This window comes from Saccoglossus kowalevskii, chromosome 3, assembly GCF_978046115.1.
Source record: "Saccoglossus kowalevskii chromosome 3, keSacKowa6.1, whole genome shotgun sequence".
Taxonomy (NCBI): domain Eukaryota; kingdom Metazoa; phylum Hemichordata; class Enteropneusta; family Harrimaniidae; genus Saccoglossus; species Saccoglossus kowalevskii.
Genome location: NC_140643.1, coordinates 2,230,066 through 2,243,715, shown reverse-complemented (window position 1 = coordinate 2,243,715; position 13,650 = coordinate 2,230,066).

The window sequence follows — 13,650 nt, the reverse complement described above, 5'->3', positions numbered from 1 at the left end:
GTAATAGCGATTGGTATTCTGCAAGAATGATCCGGTTATAGCGCAACATGTCAGACTGAGGAGACTGAAAACTATAAATCAATTGCCCGTGTTTGAGAGTACTCGGGCTTATGCGTATTATCAAAATTATTTGCGGAAATATCAATGTGTTAATTTGGAGTACATCAGTTACCGTCGATGTTCACCAGTTCTCTGAAAGATCAGTTCAAATGTAAAGTTTTAATAGCAGAATTTGTGTTTTTGAAAATTGTGACCAGCTTTGCTTTGCTGAAAGAATTATTATGGTGGAGACAAATTTAAGAGACATGATCTATGTATTATCTGCATCAGGTTTGTAGGAATAAAAGTGCCATATCTTGCGATTCCATCATTTCCCCTGCAGGAAACCAGGACTTCGATCATCGCTAGGAAGACGATGTGTTCAATACCATACCCTCCCTCAATCTCAGTAGTCGAAATCTGTTGTTAATGAACCAAACAGCGTCTTTTGGACAAATCAGGTGTATCGTCCCCATCAGCTGCTACGAATATGATGCCGGACCGATTCCGGTCATCAACGAGGAAGGGGTGGCAACATTTAGCTATGTTGATGCTCCATATCACTGGTAACGTGATTTCTTATTGCCAGCACAGGCTCTGATTCCCGACTATTAGACTCATCAACGACATAGTGACGCCATTGCTCGACCCGGATAGAACCTATTAACAAAGAGATACATTGCAGGATTTTTTTAACAAGAAGCAGTTGACTGGAAAAAAGTACAAATACTCTTACTGCAGCATAATACATTCGCCATAGCATTACTTAAGGCTGCTAAGGCAGTCAGATTTTGTTGGCATTCGAATAGTCTTGCCTGGCTTAACTCTCAGCACATTTTGATAATAATGATATATTAATTATTTTACATTACAGTCATTCATTCAACCATGTAACTCTTGTTTATAACCAATAACATTGAATGCTGTATATATATATATCACTATAGTTGTTATATACTTCACTCGACGGGTGTCAACATCAGAGTTTCGATATAGTTATCACGATCTTTGTGACAATCACATTGGTCCAACTATATGATAAAAGTATTGGTAACGTCACACTGTCAGGCAATTTTTCATCTATACATGATGGTGACGTACATTCATCAACCTGGTCGTATTGATCCAGGTACTAACTAGCAGACACATGTAACATTCTCAACCTTGGTACTTACTGACAAGTAAAGCACACTCTTTATAATCTGGTTATAGTATTCCAGACACTAACACACTCGTCAACCCTGTAGTAATGTTTTAGACGCTGTCAGGTATAACTGTCACTCTCTTTCCAACCAGATCACAACATTCTGGGCACTAACTGTCAGTTACAATGCACATTCGTCAACCTGGTCGTAATATTTGCTGAAGGCGCAGCACACACTTTTCAACCATACCCTTCTCCGCAACATTCTTGACACAGCAAGTGTAATATCCCATAGTTCAAAGCGTTTTTGTACTATTTAAGGTAGAGATGCAGGTTCGTGGGCAATTTTCGTGAATTTTGTTTTGCTCTTTCTTACCCAGACATTCTTGGCTAGATAGTGTTAAAATTTCGGAGCATTGTCATTGTTGGAACATACTCAAAAATCAATTTTAAAATATAGGGAACCGAGGCACGCGTATGTGATTAAAAGTTCCGAAAGTTTGTTTGCGTTGCTCTTTGATTGACAAGTCACTGTTGATGCTATATGCAAATGATTGCTAGCACTAGTTACGGAGCAGCCGGTGTGCGACTTCCTGTCCTGGCTCTCTGTTTACTTACCTCAAGTGCGATCAACTAGCAAACTACAAAAACAGACAAGACGTAGACGCTTCCAGCATGCAAGCGGAATGAAACAAAACATACACTTGTAACTGATAAGTAAACTTTTTCACCCTTAAATAAATTGATTTTTCATTTATTTTCATGTAGGAGGTAGCGTCGATAGGGCGATTTAATTTTCGCACAAAACAAGGCCACAATTTCTTTTGTTTTCTTGGTGCATGGATTTCAAGCTTTTTCGCATTGTGGGCGAAACTAAAAAATGTTTCCACAAATTTTTACTCCAACAGCATTTTAACACTGAAGTAAACATTTTTCGTTTCGCTGTATTGATTATCGTGCTGATAGAATTGCGATGCAATTGACAAACAACACTGCTGTTGCTGTATTGGCACACGAATCAGCTCTCCCTGTTAGGATAAGTTAGGATAAATGCGAAAGTGATTCTTCTGTGTTTTCAACATGGCGACAGACAATGTTATGTTTTAAAAATAACGTTAGATTTCTTCAATTAGTCGTTAAAAACTTGTTATGTTCTTCATAGAAGTAATGAATTTAGTGTCATAATGTAAATTGTTACTAGTGGTCATGCCATTCATACATTATTGAGTAGATATAGGTATAGGGATATCATGAATATATTGTGTGTCTGTTTTAGATAATAATAGTTTACCAAGTGTAAATAATAATTTATTATATAACAAATGAGAAAATGTGTCACATCCGTCCACATGTCTCATTGCTCCAGTCAAGAATTAATAGAAAATAGTGTCATTAGAAATTTCACAATCTGGAATATTCATAATAATGTGTTACTATTATGAGTATTTATCTATAGTTAGTATTCAGATTAGTAATCTTGTGCATTTGTATTTTCTTTCAGATAACCAAGATTCATCCCAACTTACCCATACCCATTATTGTCGTTTAATTTCTTTTTCTATTTTTTCATGTTCATGACTTTGTCTTCATTTTCTTCATGCTTTTTTCTTCAGACCTATATTCTTTTTTCATGTCTTTTTCTGTCCTTTTGCACAAGCATATGATTATGTTGACCATTTCATCTGATTATTTTCAACCTGCATTTGTCCCTCTCGTCATTCATCACCCTTCCACAATTCTCCTTCACCCCTCCTAGTGTTTTTTTTCTTTCAGCTTTTCTTTGTTAGATTTATTCTCACCTCATCATCGTCCTACATGTTCTCATCTCCATTGTCACTTTATCATTTACACAAACTCAGTCATCTACTATCTTTATTCCTCTTCTTCTCACCTGATCTCTTCCCATATCACCTCTTCGTCAACATGCTGTCCCTTCTCCAGCGTTACGTCCTTCATTCATTTTATCATTATAACTGTCATCATAAAAAAGTACAAAGAAAAATAATACAATAATAATGTTTTTTGTTATATATATTAATTAACAAGTTTTCCAAAAAACGTCTGTTTTTGTAAATGTTAACAAATTAAATTTAATTGTTTTCGTTCTCCAGTGTCATAATTGTATTGTAATTTTGCATTGAGCGGTAAATGTTGTTTGAAGTGAATTATACTGAAAACATGGTGTTGATACCTTATGTGCTCTATTGGAAGGGAATTTCCAACAGAAGCATGCATAAACTATCTGCATGCCGCTGTTATTTCCATATGATACTAATAGAACAAATACGGTAAATGTTGTATTAAATTAATATATTCGTTCGCAGAATAGTGTAACAAGTGTTAAACCTACGACGTAGCTACAATTACTGACCCCATTAATCAGGTTTGCAGTTTTTATTTTCAACGGTTCATGTGAATGTGTTTTTCCTTTTTATTCACCAATTTGTCTTCATATTTTTTTTACTGAACTTATAATGGTCAGTTGTCATGTGACGAGTAATACCTGGTTTGGTTTTATAAACAACATGGCGATATAGTGAACATAGTGTGCATTTTTTATTGCTTGTGAAATGTGATTCAACATAATCTCTGCCCCAAATCTCTGTTTAGTGTGTTCAATTTGAAATGCTAAAAGCTTTAAATTTCTTATCAAGTGTATTGAAATCACCCTTTCTAGTTGTTTGGATGATTTTCTTCAATAATTTCAACTTTGGCATCAAGTTGGTCGACCAGTTTTTATTATTTATTTTATAAGACAATGATTACTCCGACCATTACAATAACTTTTGTTTTCTGCAATGAATTCATAACCACAATGCAGATAAACATATCGCATGATTCGGATTGGGACATTTCTGAACTATAATCAAACATAAATTTCAGAATAAATAGTACGCTTACTCTGCAATACAAAATATTTATATTTCTCATCTCCTCCTAGTTTTCTACAGTAATTCATTCCCTATACCATGTTGAGCACATTGTTCAGTGCATGCCAGAAAGTATATCAACCTTTGTGAATACATCACTTTCTGGGCATGTATGATGTAATGCGGATTGCATCAGACTGTGGCATATCTCTATATATCTCTCATAATACATTTTATCAAATGTATAGAACCACTGATAGTAAATATTTTTGCTACACTTTCTTAATTTCTTGTCGCCATTATCACCTACAACTAATTCTAATTTCTGTCTCTTAATCATCATTGATGTCATAATCCAATTTGTCTTTGGTCAACATATTCAACATATTCATGACACACGAATTTTTCAACACTTGGCTTACATGATATGATTTGTTTTAAATATTGAACCGGAAAATTACCCAATTTCACTAGCAACGAGATCCCTCTTTTATCTCCTTAAATCTGTGAAAAGCAAGGCTGGCGGTAAAGCTTTCCGTGTTTTTCATAACAAATCATTCGACCAATAGCATATAAACGAATACAGACCACTCAACGTGAGCACATATTAGTAAATATTAATGATCTTTATTGAAACCATATCCCTATTTGGGAACTTGGTAAACAGATAAATAATAAAGTGATATTATTATGTGACGTAAAACTGGTAGATGAAGCGTGATTGGTTGAGAACTAAATTTTGTCAATTAATTTACATTGTCTTCTGCAAATTATTTTGGAGCATTTGCGTTTGTGTAATTTAGCAGTTTTCCATACAATTTTGGAAAATTTAGTGATATATTTTTTACGTCATTGGGTCAATGTTTGAACTAAAAAAATAAAATTGTATTAAATTTCCAAATGCCTGATGCCACGTAATCCTTATAAGAATAGACTGCAATACATGGAAAATATCTACTGGCTTAGGGGAAGTTGATCGACAAGTTCATATAACTTGATTGTATTAACATTGCTTCGATAGAATAACAAAAGTACGATATCATTACAAACAAGTTTCCTTAATTTTCTGCATTATGTGTGATACTCGAAAATTGAAATTTATAAACACTATAAATTAATTAAAGTATCTCCAATTATTACTCTTACTTTAAAACACTATCTATGAATTTTTGATAATATATTTAAATCTCAAATTATAGATTCTGCAGATTTCCATTGTTAAGTGCAATTGTCATGATGAGTATTTTATGTAAAGCTTTGGTATGACACACTCTGGTATTGTACTCAAATTGTTTAAAATTGTACTAAAAAGCGGACCTAATTTTTGTTGGTTTCGCAATGTTTTTTTGTGTTTGCTGAATTATACTTATACCTTTCTATATGGCTCAGTTTAACTAGACACACATTGTCATCATTATTATCGAAGAAAGAGAGATAGGTAATCACTCGTCGTATGGTTACGTTCACAGGGAGTAATATAAGATGTTACTTGTACTCATGTACTACCTGCACAGACGTGGGATGCAGACAGTTTCGTCTTTGCGTTCTATATGTGCAGTCAAGTGTTTGTCAATTCGCTGTGCATGCATGCTGTAACCTTAGCTTGATTATATTACACAGTAAAAATTCGAGTTTCAAATCCGTCATCAACATACAGTTATGTAACATTAGCATTAAATCGATAAAACAACACACAGAACACAAAATGTATTCCAACGGTAATCATGAACACGTTTATGCACATCAAGGGAACCTTAGGTCAATGATACTGAATGTTGTATTTTTGTTCCGGCCAAATTCAAGAAAAGAAACCTTCGTGAATATTTACGCTCAAGTTCGGGTACAATCCCAGGAGGAAGATACGACATCGCTGCACGTGATGTTAGAATCAAATATACAACAGCTATAAATACACCATTCGCAATTCAAATGCAAACTGAATGGCTCCGCACGATACACTCTTGTAAATAAACATACAGTGCAATACATGACGTAGGGCAAGATTTGAATTGTGTGTGTGAGTGTCGCCTCGATGCGCCTATTATCAGTCATATAGTCAATGCCTTGAGACGAATAACTACGATAATTATCAAAATCTAATATTTAATAACTGGTTACTAAGAGACATTTAAATGATAATGAACTCGCTTGTTATTATTTAAGCCTTGAATATACAGTTATTCAGCTATATGTTAAAGTGCGTAGAGTTTAGCATATGATATAAGAACGGATTAAATGTCAATGGTAAGGTAGTGGAGGTAAAAGTAAATAGATTGGACATTTCAAGTGATGTATGCATCACGACAGGGACCAAATATGCCATCAGTAGGGAAAATTTATTCATATCAAAACTTCCAAAATAATGAAAATATATTATATTCAACAGAATTAAATGATAAATAAATACAATATGATAAATGTAATGACCATACAGGTAATTAGTGCGTTTTTTATGCACCATTCTAAACTTTAAAGAAACGGACAATTAAACATTCACTGAAAATATCATCGTAATATCAAAATGCATCTTATGATACAATTTATCATTATAGAAATTGGAGTTCGTCGGGTTAATTAAGTGACTTCAATGAAAGTGAATTAGGTACATCATGAAGAATACGTCATCGCGCATTGTTTGTATATGCATAAACATCTACATGAATGATTTCTGACCAACATGAGACGTTCTATATGCACATTTATCATAGGTATCGGTTATTTTACTATCGACTGGTGAGTACTACTGCGTTTCGTTTGATTCAATCGAGTAAGTATTCACTTGCACGTAATTTGCCGCATTATCCAAAAGCGAAAAACCTAATGAACCATACAATTTATCCAAGCATGACGAACTACAATGCGAGTCTCAGAGTATAATTCAAGAATTCCAATCACCCGCCACAGTTCGACAGAATCGATTTTGAGATAAAACAGCTTTGTAGTAATTTCGCTACTGTTAGTCCGTCTAAGGTTCAATTCAAATGTATACAATTAAAAGATAATTAAATGTATTGCTGTAACTGAAAACTTATCCAGTATTCTCAAGTGTTAGATGACGATTTTTGTGTCATACTACAAGTCCCCCAGAGGAGGGCTTTATACAAATTAACCAATGGGAACGTATCTAGAATCAATGATTGGGATAATGAAGTAGATATTTTATTCAATGTTGCATGTTATTAAATGTATGTATGCGCGTGTTACGTAATAAACAATCGAATACAGAGTAGAAAAACTGAAACGCCTATCAAGTCTGTAGCTAGAAAATCAATTTGTTCAATAATGTATCCGCTTATAATCGAAATGCAACAAGGTGGGAATTCGAGGAAATTGATAAAAGCCATATGAGAGCATGCGTGATAGTTACAACCCTTGTGGGGGATATTTGTTAATCTACGAATGATGCCCCATTGTATTCTAAAACAATTTAACCATATACAAAAACATAAACTAATGGATAACATTAGACAAAATAGACAATACATTATAAATAATGGTCATATATTTGAAAGATTAACACATAGCATACACACAGGTGATATCGGAAGTTTTGAAGTCCACAGAATCTACTATAACTACAGGTATGCAACAATGTGAATATGAACAACATTTTCTCGAACCTTGGGTGTGATTGTGTGGCCATGTTACGTCATCAATACGCATTACAGCGATTATAAGCAAACCATTTAAGATTCAATGGCCATATTGATGGCAAGCACGTCACCATCCAAAGTAACAAATAAAAAATTATTTCGGGATAACGTAAACATAATTGTCTAAATACTGAGTAAAGGAATGTTTTTAACACCTAACAACTTAAAGTAACCAATTCAAAACCATTCATTCAGATTGTTACAAATTTGTTTATGAATGTATTCTCCGGCGACTATTGACGCATCCACAATAACATGGTTAAACACCCTGTAGCCTGAGGCTGAATATTGCTGTATTGCAACTTCATTGTAAGCATGGTTATACAAACAAAAGCAAATAGTTTGACCATAAGATATGCAATTTATTTTGAATATGAAATTATGTACAAATCTTGTTTTGAGTTACAACTATGCGCAGTTATCTTTTCTTATTTCTACACAAACTATAACTTAAGTGACAATCTCTGTAACCAAACTTGTACTGTATTGTTTCTGTGTTTGTATACAAAAAAACTTAGTTTCGTTAACGGATTGTGTGACGGAGCTTTTGAATACAGAATACAGTCATATAATTATAAATTGTATGTTGCTATATTGTCAGCACAGTATGCATATATTACAATGAGAAAGGATATGCACATGGTAAAGCGTATTAGTAGGCTTAATGAGAGAATGTCAACTATGTATTAAAACATTAACAGAACAAATAAGTGTATGAATTCACTTGTTTTATTATTTCAATCCCCTAACACTCATTTCAGTCGTTCCCAGGATGTTTTCCCTAAATTAATCCCCCTTCTTATCCATTCCATGATTAGTAAGACCGTTCACTTCAATAATCGGAATATGCTAGCACTATAATTGTGGCGGAGTGATACAATATTTTGTCGCGCAAACATCTTGTTTTCACATAAAACCGCAGAGAACGTTTATTCCTGAAATGTTTGGAGCAACAGTCAGCTTTCGTATTTCGCTGAATATATTTCCTCAAACTCGTTTCACTTTAACAATGCTGTCCGAAACAGCGGCTTTTTCCCAAAATAAAACATTGTGTGGGAAGTAGAAATAATTAAAAAAAAATACTGGATAATTGGCCTTGAATAGCGGAAAAGCATTCTGTAATTGCGTAAATGTTGTTTTTCGGACTTCATTTCCGCAATTTCAAATTATTTCTCCTGCTTTTAAATCATTTATATTCTCTCTTCGCCGCATGCATTATTCGGCAAGGAATGTCGGCGGTTGTAATATGGCTTCATTGATATTCCATGGCCAAGCTTATTATTGATGTTTACTGATTGCGATAAACCTGAATAGGGACAGTGAGGAAGTGAGTTTCGTTGTATCGTGTGCTATGTAATTCTCAATTAACACAAATGGCGACAGTGTCCATTTAGGTGATGAAGGTTTTGAAAAGTATGCCCTTGATGACGATTTAAACGAGGTTGTAGATGATGTCAGCGATTTTGACGGAATTAATGTTTTTAAGTCTTGCAAACCGTGTTATGTTAACGTCCTGTAAATCCTCTGTTTAGTCGTGCAGCCATTACATACAGCAGTAGACACTGTAACTGACAACTATGGTCTTGTAATAATATAAAACAAAAACACTAAAAATATCAATATTGTTTGTAAATCCCAACAAATCGAATATGTAAACCCAATTTTAGTATGCCTAAATTGAGGGAACTCGAATATTTGAACGATATTTTGCATGGATTGTATTTTACAATATTAAGACGAAACTTAAATGAGTCTAAAACCTCACTAGCATTTATCGGAAACATAAATCCTAAAATGTGTATGCTAGAGCTAGACTTCACATACGGATTCTGATAGTGATTTCTTTAGCCAATCACAATTAGTTAATTCGGACCAATCATGTCCAAGGCTACTGATAGTTACTGACCAATCCCACATGGGATTAATTTTCGCACCTTTTACCGAAGTTCAAATATAAGTCTATCTAAAGACAAAGCAAATGTATGTTTTTCAGTAGTCTTTGTTCCCGTCATCAATAAACGTTGCTGCTCTGTTCTACGTAATTGGTTGTGTCTTTGCTTAGTCGTCTGTTGCCGAACCTGTACGCTGCAGCATTCAACATCAGTCACTAAAATTGAACAGAAATAGTAAGACTGGCACAGCCAGTCAGACGACACCTACTTCTTGCTGTTCTTGGTTTGTAAGGGTTATAGTATAATTGCCCGTGGTACACTACTCTGTAATTGTATTGTTTCATTTGATAGTGATCTTGTTTCGCATAATTTCAACGTTTAAAAAAAATATAACAAATCCATAAAGGAGGCCGAGCCAGATATAGAAAACCATACGATCTGGATTAGCCATATATATTTAGCAACGAACGTTTCGTTATGCATTACAAATTTCTGTAAAATACATCGTAAATATATTGTGCAAAACTAAAAAAATTACTTTCTGAACAATAACTATTTGCAGCTCAGCACAGAAATCTATTCAATCGACCGATAGAATTAAACATCACGAAATGACTAATTAGTTTTCGCGTATCTGTTGAACGACTTATTTAGCTAGTTACTAGTGAATGGCTGTGTTATATCTGTCATCATTTAGGCTCATGCGAGGTCCTGGACTGAACTTGACTTGATTACCAATTACGATATAACCGTCGCCATCCGGACTACTATTTCTGACGTTTGGTATTTGTAGTTTATTAATATAGCGAACGATTAATCACTAGATATGACGTGGGTAGTATTTAGTGTGATTGGCTATGAGCAAATTGAATGTGTGAAGGTTACGCCTTAGAGTCTTTAAAATTCTTTTTAATTGGTCAAGTTTTGATACGTAGTAAACGGTCAAAGTCCTTGGTCACAGAGAAGCGAGTAAGTCTTGGTCAGCCCTGGGCTTGGACGAGGCAGTTTGCCTTGAGGCGTTCTCGATGTGGCTAAAGACTAGCTATTGAAACGTATTTCGTAGTGTGCGTCTAATTGACTGTGACTTTCCCGATCCCGTACCTCAAGCAGACGTGATAGAGACAAGACGAAAAATCCCCTATGACAAATACAATGTTTCTATCTATTATACCTAATATAGAAGTATGATGATAGAGATTGTAATAGTGAATTAGCTCAATCTCAGTATTTATAGACTTTGTCTAGATATCAAAATGTGATTTTGTCTAATTGTACACCTCATCTATCAGGGTTATATGACACTTGAGTAATGTATCGTTTTAATATGTGCATATGTCTGTTATATCGCTGTATTCAAACTAAGCAAACATCAGACAATCAATCATGACAAATACAAATTCATCATCTAACAGTTTAACATCTATAGTTATTTTAGTAACGAGAGCGACATTAATTTTTCTCACTCTTGTCGCAAATAAATATCACTCGGGTGAACATAAAACTCGTATTAATTTGGGTTTACTTGAAGCATCAGTGACCAAGGTTTGTTAAATTTACTGGCCACTCAAGTCGGGTTTAGTCATAGCATCACAAGTCAGATCATTGTCCACCGAAGAAAGACTTACTTGCGGCAAGTTTAGTTTAGTCTAACTATTTATCGGGAATCATTATAAGCACTCGAGCTTAATGTAACTTTTGGATTCTGCATACGAAAGATTCAGCCTATCACAACGCATATATTTTAGCCAATCAGATCCCTTCCTTATTGACCTATCACAAACATGTAATATATGCCCAAATTAAAGAATGCTCCATTCCCCTATAAATTGAGAAATTGTCCTTGTACTTGGTAGATGCTGTTTTATGTGAGTGTAATAAACCTCGTTACTTCCTCAAGCCTCTGTTATCTCGCCTCCGTTATCTAATAGATATCGACCCGAATCTCTTCTATACAATTCTACACACTATTAACTGCACAACCAACATAATGTGCCCCTAATATATCAGTCACCCAAGCCTGATTTAGTCGGATAATTGGTCATTCAAACTGGTACCATCCGTCACCACATCAGATTTAGTCAGTGATCTCCCAAGCCAGAGATAGCAACGTCACGAGTGAGTGAATTTACACCGAGGGGGGGGGTCTCTGGATAAAACATGGTACGCTAGCTGTAAAAGGGGTGTAATTTGACGCGTTCACCGTGTTTAGGGTCGAATATATTAAAATATATAAATATAGAGAGAGAATGATACAGCGCGTCTACAAAAAAGGAATATTTTCCCCGCAATAAACAAACGAAACACGAAAGAAAATAAAAAATCGTGACAAAATCGCAGGAAATCAGCAAGTTTGCGTTATATCTACGATTGTTTCCGACTGTAACTATACATATAAGGCCACAAAAATTGAGAGAATTTACCAGATATGCAGTCATAGTTGATGTAACCATATCCTTCAACCAAGAGTTAAATGACTAACATTAAGTACTGAATGTAATAAAGACAGGTTAGCTGATTTTCTAGAGAGGCACACAAAATAGCAAAAGATTGCAAGAAGAAGACGTAATCAGGTCATGTCAGAAAATGGTAGGCGCATAAGTGCTGCAAATCCAGATCACTGAAATAACACTGGCTGTCGACGCTCAAGACGGTAAGATAGATTGATTACATTTGATCATGGAGCTACCTCCATGATTTGATGTAGCATAAATGTTGTAATTTGATCTTTTTTTCACTTTTTATCTAGTTCTATTGTATGATAGCTTACTTATAAATGGAACTTCAAGCCGGATGTAACTTAGAATATAGTAATAAAGTGTAAAAAAAGGAATCCCATGAATTCATGTTATCTCAACTTGGAAACAGTATGGTTTTAGTATGTATATAGGGTATCTATGAAAAGAGGTATAATTTCACAAAAATAAGTATGTGTTTAGGGGCTTTTTTTGTAAAGCTATACTTCAACATGGGTACCAGGTCTGACTTTGATTGACAAAGTCACAAAACATTGAGTCAATCTTAACATCTACTCACCGGGCCCTCATACAGAGAAATTATGCAAAAGAAACCCAGGGAGTTCATCCAGAGAACTGAATAACATGCAGGAAACCGATGCAGGGAAATCAAGAAAGAAACTTACCAAGGTAATGTATACATACCTAAAGAGCTCGCACAGGGAATTCAGGGCCTGATGACCCCAATTTATAATTTGTGTAAGGATAAAATGGTAAAGGGCAAGGCCTGAGTATTGGACCTGTCTAAGTCTACATTTTGGCTTCGTGGTGGTATTATAGATGTAAAGTAAACTTATTTAATCCTGAGAATCTCACAGAAAACATTGACCACAAGGCTACTATAGATTGGCAGTGATAAAGAAGAAAGTAATTGAATTGCGTGTGCGGCATTGTGAGAAGTTGCAGATTTTGTGTCGCGAGTGAATCCCTCAAAGATCACTATGCCAGTCACAGTTACCCTGTTACATGTACCATGCATATCGGTTTATTGAAGATTGAAATATGACATGATTCTCGAGGTTTGGCTGTATGATGTTTGATGAATCGATGCTGATTGTAGCAGTAATCAAAAGTTCATTGAGGTCGAGGCAGTATATATTGTGATCCAGGCAGTGTATAGTGTGATCCAGGCAGTGTATGTTGTCATCCAGACAATGTATGTTGTCATCCAGGCAGTGTATATTGTGATCCAGGAAGTGTATATTGCCATCCAGGCAGTGTATATTGTCATCCAACCAGTGTATATTGTCATCCAGGCAATGTATGTTGTCATCCAGATAGTGTATATTGTCATCCATGCAGTGTATATTGTCATACAAGCAGTGTATATTGTCAGCCAGGCAGTGTATGTTGTCATCCAGACAGTGAGTATTGTCATCAAGGCAGTATATATCGTCATCCAGATAGAGTATGTTGTCATCCAGGCAGTGTATGTTGTCATCCAGGCAGTGTATATTGTCATCCAGGCAGTGTATATTGTCATACAGGCAGTGTATATTGTCACTATGCACTGTATTTTGTCATCCAGGCAGTGTATGT